A 12,749-nucleotide genomic window follows, 5' to 3' on the forward strand; every position below is an offset into this window, starting at 1 on the left:
CCATTCGTTGGTCACCCCTGGGTTAAGTAATAAATAACAGAAGTAATGAGGGCTATTGATGCAGAAAAGGGATTGATGCAGAAGTCATTGCCATGATTACAGTTGCAGATTGCAGATTAATGACAGATTAAATTCAGGAGTCTAAAATGGATAAATAGGTCAAGGTAGCAAAACTAAATATGCGAGAGGCATCAGTGAAAAAGCAGAGTAAGGACCTTCAGAAATTCCCACCTTTATAAAAGCTACAAGAACATTGTCAGAATAAACATTTACAGAACTCTGGAAATTAACCAGAAGCTTGCAGCAATCTGGGCAAGTTATTCCAAAATAGTGAGAGAATCTCAGAAAGAGCAGTGAGGCTTGTGGCCTTCGAATTCATCATTTGTTGCCAATTCAAATAACCATCCGACGCAGGAGCCCTTCTCTCACTGGATGTCCTAGTAACATATGACATCATGGATCTTCTGTTGAACCACACTTTTCCTAAATGCTACGATGCAACATTTTCTCTATTTTACTGCTTTTCTGACTGTTTCTTCTTTGTTTCTTCTTCACACCTGGAATGTTGGTATTCTTCAAGATTATGACACATAGCCTCTTCTTTTTATCACTTTATAATATCTGGTTGGCATCCCATTCAATCAGATGGCCTCGATTACCATCCATGTGCTGGTAACTGCCAATTCGGTATAATCAGCCCAGACGTCCCTCCTCTGTTTCAGATTCAGAACATCTTTTTGAATATCAAAGTATACGTTTTAATCATCTTAACACACATGATTTTGGCTCTCCCAGCTCTCAGAATGCCATCATTTCCAAAATCACATTTCTAAGCTCCTTAGTCATTGATGGTCTTAGCCCCTTCCACAGGGGACTGACTCTATTTGGACTATATTTAATACCTTCTGATGAAAGTTGTTATTCATTTTTGTTGATACATATGTTTCCTTATGTTCCATTATTCTGTTTGGTTTGAACAGATACCTAGCAGAGAAAATAAGGGGAAAAATAAAACTACGTTCATTTTATCTGTTTGGGAGGTTAAACTGGTATCATTAAAGCAAGCAGAGTTTCAATGCTGACCTCTTTAACATCGTAAGTGTGTTCTATTCATTGTATGTGTTGAAAAAAATAAATGAATAAAAGATCAGAGTGATCAATCTAATCAGCGGTTTTTAGGATTAACACAGTGTTGTGCTATCACCACCATGGTCTAATTTTAGAACATTCCCATCACCCCCAAAAGAAACATCTGACTTACCTCTTTCTTCAGCCTCCCCCGTCCCAGCAAAAATGACAAACCTCTTTTCGTTTCTTGTGGTTGCTAAAACTCAAAAATATAATTCTGTCTTTAAAACTCAGACACTGAAAGTTTATTTTTAATTTGTGTTTTAATTTATTTATTTATTTATTTATTTATTTTTGGCTGTGTTGGGTCTTCGTTTCTGTGCGAGGGCTTTCTCTAGCTGCGGCAAGCGGGGGCCACTCTTCATCGCGGTGCGCGGGCCTCTCACTATCGCGGCCTCTCTTGTTGCAGAGCACAGGCTCCAGACGTGCAGGCTCAGTAGTTGTGGCTCACGGGCTTAGTTGCTCCGTGGCATGTGGGATCTTCCCAGACCAGGGCTCGAACCTGTGTCCCCTGCATTGGCAGGCAGACTCTCAACCACTGCGCCACCAGGGAAGCCCTAATTTGTGTTTTAATAATCTGCTCTGAAAGCAGTAATGAAGAAATTTCTTAAAGGGCCACAACGGACCAACCAGTGAAAGGTCTAAGAAATGTAAAGAGTATTCAACCAGGCATATGATCTATAAATGCCCTATGAATGAATGAACTTTCCTACACATTTTCAGAGGAACTTTGTAAATCGTGAAGAACATGCCAGCGTTACATTTATCTAGTCCTTAAATCTCAGACCTTAATCTATGACATATCTTCTAATACTTTCTTTTATATATATATTTTTTTTAATTTTATTTTTTATTTATTTTTGGCTGCATCGGGTCTTCGTTGCTGCACGGGCTTTCTCTAGTTGCAGCAAGTGGGGGCTACTTTTCGTTGCGGTGTGCGGGCTTCTCATTGTGGTGGCTTCTCTTGTTATGGAGTGCAGGCTCTAAGCGTGCAGGCTTCAGTAGTTGCAGCACACGGGCTCAGTAGTTGTGGCGCACGGGCTTAGTTGCTCCGCAGCATGTGGGATCTTCCCGGACCAGGGCTTGAACCCGTGTCCCCTGCATTGGCAGGTGGATTCTTAACCACTGCACCACCAGGGAAGTCCTTCTTCTAATACTTTCAATCACATTCCATGTTAACAGTTTATCAGATATGCCCTGAGCACCTACTATGCGTTTGATACCATGCCAGTTAAAGGAAAAAACGAAGATGAATAAGATAATGTATGCAGTTTCAGTTAATGTCCAGCCTAGAGGTAGAGATAGATACTAATATTTTTTGAAATCTCCACATCCTTTGAAGCCCTTTGGTGAATTCTTACCTGATTTTCATCCAAGGATAAGGACCGTTAAAATAAATTCATAAAAATCACCCACCCCTGAATTTCCAAAATCCTTACATGTATCTTTTTCATGTTCTAAATTATGTTATATATATATATACATCAAAATTTCTTATCTTCGTGTTACAGTATAAATCATTTGAGAATAAGAAGCATATTATATTCATAGCCTAGCTTCCTGTACTTCTCATTTTTACCATCAATTACAACTGAAATCAAATCAATTATTTGTTTGGTGCCTGGCTTCCTTGACAAAATATAAACTGCATAAGCTCAGGACTGTGTGTCTTAACTGATTCTTGAAACACCATCAGTTGGAGTAGAATACAAATATTAAGTACTCCCAAACTGTTTTTGCCTGTATGTCTTCATACTTTTCTCCAACAAAGCCTGTCGAAAACCTACTGTTTGCCTGGGTCTGAGCAAATTGGTGAATAGATTTTTAATAGATGAATGAAGCCCTTCATAGCTTCAAGTATGCTTACAAGTCAAGGTTTCTTTTTTCTTTTTTTCCCTCCTGATCTGTTCAGACAAGTAGGTGATAAATGGGATCTGAATATTGCTTTATGTAGATTTTCTCCTCAGGCTGCTGAGATAATGATTCTCAGGTGAAATTTAACTTAGCTTTGTAGCATAGGCACGTGATTTGTTCTTCTTTTCCTACTCAGGGTTTTTGTGGTAACTTGTTTTTCTTTATTTTTCTCTTTAGTCATCTTATTTTGTCTTACCACTATAAGCAATCAGAGACTCTTGAGTTTGAGATAAGAACAGAGTTTAGTAATGTTTACACCTTCGGAGTCAAGCAGACTAGATTTGATTCTGCACATCACCAGCTGTATGATCTTGGGTAAATTACGAAAATCTCCTCATCTCCTTCATCTTAGCGTGATGATAATATTGTCCATCTCACTAGAGGGCTGTGAGTCGTTTACCCAACATGAAATAATCAGTGATAATAATAACAATGACTGAGATTGAGGATTATTGTTGTTATCATTTAATGCCTTAAGTGAGGAAACTTACCACTGGCATAACACTACTTTCATGTGTATCAGGACATTGAAATCGAATAGGAGAAAAACAGATACACACAGATCGCTTATGTGTGTTCTTGCCTTGGTCTCCATGGTGCCAAGACTATTTCTGTAAGGTAAGCTCCAGGTTTTCAATGAAAGATTATTCACTCTGGGAGCTCAGTTCCTGCATTATTCATGCCATTCTGCATGCAGCTAGATTTATGTGTCAGGAAAAACATACAAATGGAATCCGATGTACTTGCACAAGTTCCTGGATCATTTGATTTATGTTTCAGTAAATAAAGACATATGTCTTATAGGTACTGGCTTCACTTCTCTTTAGAAATGGAAGTGCAGCGCTTCAAGTTCTTTTCTTGGCAGGCATAGGCTTCTGAAGTTTTGCAAGCAATGTGACCTCAAATCATACACTTTCAATTTTCAGCTGTGTTCATTTTACTTTTGTGTTTGCATTCAGCACTTCCAGTACCGAGACAATGGAAAATCTACAGCTCTGCAACACTGGAAAAGTTCAAGAGTTCCTAGTTTAGGTACAAATTATAGAAGCTACTAAAATAGGAAATTCAAATGTCAAACCTTATCGAAGCTTCATCAAGCTACCTAGTTGTCTGGCTGCAAGTATCTTCCCAAATCACCTCAGCCTATTGTGTATTTAAATATTGCCAATAACTCCTCCTCAAGAGGGTCCTAAATCAACCTGAGTACTTTCATGTAGTTTTGCTACATTGTATTCATTTTACTTGAGCATCTCAAATAGGTGAATGTATAGCTCGGGAGTTATTTCCTTGAACTCTAATTTGTAATCGAGTTTAAAAACAAGTCCTTGGATAATCTAAAAAGTTTCATTATTGGTCTTTCTCAAAGATGTCAAGGTCATGGAAAACAAACAAACAAACAAAAGACTGAGAAACTTCCAAAGAATAAGGAGACACGGCAACTAAATGCAATGTGGTATCATGGATTGGATCTTGGAACAGAAAAGAAGATAATAATGGGAAGAGTGATGACATTCAAATAAAGTCTGGCGTTTTGTTAATAGTGATATACCAGTGTTGGTTTCTTAGTTTGACAAATACATGAGGGTCTTATGAGATGGTAACATTGGGGGAAATTGAAATGGGTGAGAAGTGTATGGGAACTCTCTGTACTATCTTTGCAAATTTTCCCTAAATGTAAAATTATTTCAAAATAAAAAGCTTATTAAAAAACAAACAACAGTAATATCCCTTGCAACGCAAGAATACGAAAGTTTTTCTTTTATGGAAAATTTTACAAAAAAAAGAAAGAAGATATCTCTGAGTGATGCACTAACCACTTTCTCTCCTCTTGTCTCTTGATGTCTAAATTATTATGAACCTCAGAAAAATGACTGAGCCTTGTTATGGCAATAACACTTCTTGAAAAATCACCCAATGTGAATGAATTTGTTTAAGTGCTGCCTAGAGCTCCTTTTGCTCGTAATTTCTGTAAAGAATGTACACCACCAACACCTGAAGACACATTTGATCAGCAGATATGGTAGCATGTTGATTGAATCCTTACAATTTAAGTCATAATTTTAAAGTCAAGACTATTTTTGAGTTAGGATTAATGCATTCCAATATGTAAAACAGGAAGTGAACTTTTGTTTAAATATCCCATTTTATATAACAATAAGATGAAACAGAGGGCTATTTGGATTTCTTATTAAAAAGATTAAAAAGCACCTGTGGAATTAAACACAGCCAGGTATAGATCACTCTACCTTCTTCGACTCCCATGCAAGTTTTGTTTTAAGAGCATTTAAGGGTAGGGATAGCTTTCTCAAGTATGATGCCATCTTTAGAATTGAAAAGTATAAAGATGCTTCTGTTTAAAATTAGGCTGATTTTTATGTTAAATGAAGTAACACTTGACAAAACACCATTGGGTTATGCAAATCTAGCTGAGAACCTAAGCATTACTCTGGGTGGAGAATAAACAGTGAAATATATAATATTTTCTTTCACTAAATATAATACTAAAACAATCATTTTAGCAAATCAGAGGTCTCTACTAAAGGAATATAAATAGACTATATATTTGGTCAGTAGCTGTTTATCAGATCTGCTTAATTTTTAATGAAATCCATAAAATTTGCATGGATACTTATCAAGATACATTGCAAAATGTTTCTAAAATACTAATAGGGTTATATTTTTAAATATTTTTTTAAACCTCAGTCAGTATTGAATGCCTAGCATATATTACAGAACAACTAGCAATGGTTATATGCAGACAAAACAAAAAACGAAAATGAAGTATAAGTTCAATCAGATTTGTGTGTAAAATCTGTGATAAAATACAACTGAACTTAATCAGTGTTATAGTTATGTTTTTCTGCCTCATAGCTTATTGAAAGGTCAAGAAGGAACTAGATTTTAAATTTTCCAAATTATATCTGAAGAGAGAAATTGAATCCTACACTTCAGGTTAGCAAATGGCATAATTTTGATTCAGACTTTAATTGCCTTTGTTATCACAAGTATTCTTGGAAAATAACATCTGTGCACCAATTATGCAGTTTAACATAAATTTCTCCAGATTTTGCAGTAAATATTTTGGAAACCAAATATCTGCACATGAAAATTATAGTTTTATTTTCATGAAACAATAGCTTTTCCCTGTTGTTTACAACTCAGGTAATAAAATGCTAAGTCTCTCTATTGGGTCACAAACTAGAATCAATTGAAAAACATGCTTTTGTCAATGACTCTAAAATATGCTACTCTAAGCTTTATAAAGTTGAGGCAACAAATTATATAGTAGCTGTAGAAACATTAATACAAAGTTATTTAAAATCATCTGAATTCAGAATCATGGGCATCTTCCTAACATGGCATAAGAACTTTTGAAGTGTTATGCACCTTAGTACATTTGGATTCTTCTTCTGCATTCTCTTGGACTGAGTGTGCTTAAAATGTTTGGTAGAAAATAATACACTGTTAGTTGTAACTATATGATCCTTACAACGATAATATAAAAGGGGGGACAGAGTTATTAGCCCTACTTAATAGATGTAATGGAAAGATACAGAGAGCATAAGAGACTCGCTGAAGACATGCCCCTTACGTATCCTGCATCTTTCGACTTTGCTATATCATACCCATTGTTGATCTAAGTCCTAAGAGCTAAGTCTGAATAACTCTATTTCACTTTCTTTAAGTTATGATTTGAACACCAGTCTCTTCTCTAAATGTACACCTCATCTGAATTATATCTGGCTAACTGGGGATTGTAAAGTGTTGAACATCATTACATAAATGTTTGCTAAAATATGCATGGTGTGTGAAGTGAAATGTCACAGAATTGATTTTCAAGCCAATTACACCATTTTGTGTAAATTGTATTGCTTCGGTTATATAATCCCATGATTTTATTTTCTTTTTATTTATTTTTTTAGATTACTAAATAATTTTTAATGTCCCTTAAGCAGGCAAGCACTTTGATAATCCCATGATTTTTAATAAATGAGTGTTCCATGAAAACATACAGGATTAACTTTCTTTCATTTATTTTCCAATTTACTTCCTAAAACTCATTGGATTCAATCTTCAAGCATAACTGTACAACACAGAGCAACAAAAAGAAGCTGGAAAAGGACCTAATGAACTTTCTTTTGGAGACTTAAATCATAGGAGAATACTCTGCTCAAAATCCAGTCTTTTTATTTCTCCCATAAAGCAAACAACTACCTCCTACCAGGAACTCATTTCAATTCTACAACAGATGTTCATTTTCATTTTACCTGGAGAGAAGGACAGCAGTTCCTAATACCCCTCATATTTAGTGGGACGCAACTACCTCTTCACAATGTGGAATTTTTGCTATTGAACTAAGTGAAATTACATCCTCCACCTTTTCCTGTGTAACCTCCTATTTTAGCTATTAACAGTCTATGTTCGTGGGTGGCATATAATCCACCAGTGTACTCTTGAATCTTTCGTCTGCTTAATAGGCTTCAAAGGATTTTGTTCTTTCCTTAGAGTCCCTCCTTGGAAGTAAACTGGCTCTCCTGAAACCGCCCTATTGAGAATCTCTTTTCTGACGGGGTGCCCTCCATCAGGCAATGCTGTCTATGGCACTTTCTGAACTTCTGACAAATCACTTCTGCTCTGCTCTGACTCTATGAAATGCCAAAGGTACCTAATGCGCAGACATGAAGCATTTAGAATCTACTTTATTCCACTGAATCCACTTTCTTCAGATGTTAGGAGTTCCTTCCTTCACTGTAATTAGATGGTTTCCAACAGTGGTATGAAGAATGTTCCATATGTATTTTTCATCTACTTAGAATTGGCAGTGGAATGGCAGGAAGTTCTCCTGTAGGGCTCTCAGGAGATTAGCATACACTTATTAAAATGGGAGCTGCGCTATAATACTCAGGGATATACTTTATGCTCAAAAATATAGGAAGAGAATGTTTGATTCCTGATAATAAAGGTAATTAAAATCATTGATGATGGCTGATACAATAGGTAGTTTTTAGTGCAGGAAAAAATGCTTCTGTTTAGGAAATGTTATGTATAACTTCAAATGAAGGCAAGGAATTCATCATGTCTAATGTTATTCTGTGACTGTAGACACCTTAAAAATTAAATAATAAATGTGAATAGGTGGATTATGTATTTTTTCCTGAATAGATAAGATTATTTATTGGTTCATAAAACAAACATTCATGGGCTTCCTAATCATATGCCATATATTGCACTAGCCAATGTGGAATTAAAAAAACATAGAATAATACATTAGTTTTGCTCTTACAGAAACCAGTAAGGAAGACAAAGATTCAAGACAACATTATTTTAAATGCACAAAGTAGAATGGGAAGATGTGGACAAAATATTAGAAAAACCATTAGGAAAGACAAAAGGAGTAGACTGGGATCTAAAGAACAGGTTCTTATGGGAGATGTCTCCTGAACTAATTGAAAAAAGTGTAGGAATTAGCCAGACGACAGGACAAAGGCATTCCAGGAAGAAACATCAGGAAAGAAATCAAAACACAGACATGAACACTTGCCTACCGCATATAAAGAGAGGAAAAAAATGTCTTTCTGGAGGATAAATCTGAGGCAGGAATTGGTGGGGAACGAGACCTGAGGAGAAGCCAGTGGTTTTTTCCATGTTATGGAAACTGTATTTGATGGGAAGCTATTGCTGCATTTTAGGTGGTAAATTGTCATTTTAATTAGCTCACCCTAATGTCCCCATGGGGAATCAGTTTAAAGGGGGCAAAGACTGTTGAGGGTGGGAGAGGCAAGTGGGGAGGCTATTGCTATTCACAAGGCCAAGGAATGCAGGACAGAACTAGGGACATAAGAGGCGTGAATGATTTCCACTTGCAGACCACAGTTAGGGTTGCACAGTGGACATTTGCTGCTAAGGATCTGTCGATTAGAATGAACTAGCCCATATCTTCATTTATGCAGGTCTATCCAAGCCCCAAGGGCAAGTCTCTAGTACTTGAGATCGACCCACCACCAAATGGAAACCCTTCACACCTCACATTCCTCCCTAAATCTTAGAATTTTTTTTTATTCTTCCATTTTGACTGTAATCTTGTTAGAAACAGAAGTAATTTCCTTTCCTAGGGTTGCCTAAAAAATGTCACTGAAATAATTCTAGTCACAAATAGCCTCAAGCCACATACTCCATTTTATTCTAAATACAAAGAATTCCCGTGTGTGTGTGTGTGTGTGTGTGTGTGTGTGTATGTGTGTGTGTGTGTGGTGTATTTGAGGAGAGGGAAAACAGACTTAGGTGGGGCTGAAGCTCTTCATATATATCACTAATTCAGAATACATGCCTCTTTCTGACACACATTAAATCTGAGAGGTCTAGAATTATACATCTGTGATGATACCTGTAGTTTTCTCTCTCATTCATCTTTCAGATATTGGTTTCCTTTTATTCAATAGATTCTGACTTTCACTGGTTCCCCCTCCCCACACTGTCTTTCCGGAAGATCTTTTCCATTTCTATCTACAGGTTGACTTCCATATCTATACCCCTACTTTGTTATTGACTTGCATGTTTTAATTGCCTGTCAAACATCTGTGCTTGGTTCCCATGAAGAATCGAAGCATAGAATTTCTAAAATTAAACTAATCCTTTTTGCAAATCCCTCATCTTCTCCACCCAAAGCAGGATTCCCACTCATATTTGTTGGTCTGTCTCTGTAAATGGGTCCATAATCTGTCCTTTCTGGTCTTGCTGCCTTTCAAAGTAACACCTTTCAGTTGTTGCCCAATGCCCTCAGAATAAAATCTTAATTTCCTCTAATGGCACAGGTCTCATCACAAATTTATCCCGAGTGTTTCTCCAGCCTTATTCCTTTACTCTTTTCTGCTCCCTTTCCTGCTGTTGTTCAGTATTAACTTTGCCAGAAGTGGTTTTACCCAGAAACTGAAGAAGCTTGGGTTCAGGTCCTCTCATTTACACAGGGCTTTGCCTGGTCATGTGCTTTTGTAAAATTTTCAGAAGTAAATTATTTTAACCACACTTGCTTATGACAGTGATCACTCTTCTCTCCAGTTTCCCTTCTGTCACAGCCTCTGTTCCCCTGATGAGTGGCACAGAATGATCAAGGGCATTTGGGGGATCTGGATAAGGAGAAAGGGAATTTGAGGTGAATATGCACTTAGTTTTAGTTTATTGGATATATCTGTAGAGCGTAAGCCACTTTCTAGGTGCCAGGAAATGGGAATGGCTCCAACAGAGTGTCTGCCACTCACTGTGCAAAGTCATCAGTGGTCACAACAAAGAAGCACGAGACCAGAGGTTAGAGGAAGACATGAATGACCCTATGGTGCCCAGAAATGGGAGAATTGTTGGTAGCAGAGGGTAAATAATATTTCTTCTTTCCACAGAAACTATATGTGGAAAATTCTTTCTTACTTCACAGCCCTTCTATGAAAAAAAACTTGATAGATGATTTCCACAATTTGACAAAGTTCCGAAAAATGGCAGGATGTCAGCAATACACTGTGAGGTGTAAAGAAAATTTTCTAACCTATCTGAAAAAAAATCAGCCACAATAGAGGAACGACTGAATTATATTTTTATTCTCCTTACAGGAAATATTTTTGAAAAAACTTGTATTATGAATAAGCTATCAAAAACTAGGTAGCCAAAAATAGGTAGGTGAGTGAAAGATATTATAGAAGTATATTTATGTTAAATATTTTTTGGGGGGGTGTTGTAATATTTATGAGCCTTTTACAATTTGTAATTTGTGGTTTGTTTCTCCAAACTATATGTTAATATTCACACCCCCCTTGGCAGGTTAGAATGGCATGTGCTCTCCCAACATGGCCTCAATTTCCACCAAGTAGCTATTTGAAAACAGTAATCAGTGATTTGCTCCATAAAATATGGACTAAAAGATAGTTCTAGGAAGGAATGAGATTTTCCTCTCTATATTCCAAAGGATGGTGTGAAATGACCTACTTTTTTACATACTGCTTTAACTTTTGGACTATACATCAAAAAATAACAAAGAAGGTATTCACTGAAAATCTTGTAAAAAGGAATGTAATAAATTTCAAACCCAAATAATGGTGGGACTATGAGAGATCTAGTCATATCCCCTGCTACTAAGAACATCTGTAAGGATTCCAATATTAAGTCTAGTAGGCAAAAAAGAAGAAATCCAAGTATCTGATGAAGGCAAAAGAGCAAATAGAAATATAGATTGGAACAGTAATACAACTATTTGGAAAGATGTTCTTTTCTACCATAAAAAATGAATGAGAATTATAGATATGCCATCTCTTCTATGTATGTGCACATAGATGCATATATGTACCCACACACATACACAGATTCCTCCTTCATCCAGCAATGTGATATAAAAATTATTCTTAACAAAAACCCATTCTTGCTGTGTGAATACCAATTTTCTTAGTTATTTTTAAGATGTTTTAAATTCTTTGTATAATAGTTTATTATTGGACTCCGTTCTTCCCATTTGGTCATTAAAATGATCTACTTTACAATGGTATAGTATTTTGCAGGTATCATTTTTCTTCTTCTTCTCCTGTTCCTTTTTCTGCTTCATCTTCTAAGCTCCATAACAACCTCTGTTCACATTTGTGGCTTTCAGAGAGAGCCAAAATGGATAGCAAAGGAAAACATCATAAATTCATTATGAAATTCTACTCTGTGTATTTTTTATGTATTCTCCAGCTTCCAAAGAGTATATTAATGGAGATTTCTAATTTTGTTCTTCAGAAGGATATAGTGTTGAGTTGTTGAATTGCTGGGCTCCTCATACATTTTCAAGCCTGACACTATCCATTTTGCATGTTGAAAGACACCTTTTAATCCAGTATGTCAACTAATATTGTGAAAAAACAGTTGACCATTTTATTCCCTGTCTTTACGGAGTACATCGATTTCCCAGATCCTCTGGTCAAACTGGACCCTTACTTATGGTCCCACCACTGATTGTCTAGGCAGTTCAGTAAGAATCATTGCCTTACTTCAGCAAATTCTAATCTTTTCAAGTCATAGATAGATACGTCTTTCTTCAAGTTAAATATATTTATTGACTTTGTTCATGTGTTTGGCAACGTGCTGCTAAGTGCCTGTCTTAGCCCGGCCAGGCTGCTGTAACAAAAAAATACCGTAAAACGGTAGCTTACATAAAAATTAAAATTTATTTCTCATAATTCTGGGAAGTCCAAGATCATGGTATCGGCAGACTCGGTGTCTGTTGAGAGCCCGCTTCCTCACTGATGGCCGTCTTCCCACTGTAACCTCACGTGGCTGAAAAGGCAAGGCATCCCCCTGGGGTCTCTTTTATACAGGCACGAATCCCTGTGCCCTCATGATCTAATCACCTCCAAATACCATCTCACTGGGGATGAGGATTCAATATATACATTTTGGCGGGGGGAACAAAGCTTCCGTGCATAGCAGTATTTTCACACATCATGTCATTGAACATGTTTAACACTCCGTGAGCAAGTATTGTTGCCCGTTTGCATGTAACTAATAGAGGGTCCAGGGAAATTAAACAAATCAAGCGTGCAGATCTAGCCCAGGGCAGCAGGAGTTTCCATTGCCGGTGCAAGTGATGTAATGGCAAAGAACATGGACTTTGAAATCGCTTCTAGCTTGGCCCTCTAACTGCAGGCTTTGGAGTCCCCAGCATGTTACTTCACTCCACTAAACCTCGATCT

This window comes from Balaenoptera physalus, assembly GCF_965194825.1.
Source record: "Balaenoptera physalus genome assembly, chromosome: 20".
NCBI lineage: Eukaryota > Metazoa > Chordata > Mammalia > Artiodactyla > Balaenopteridae > Balaenoptera > Balaenoptera physalus.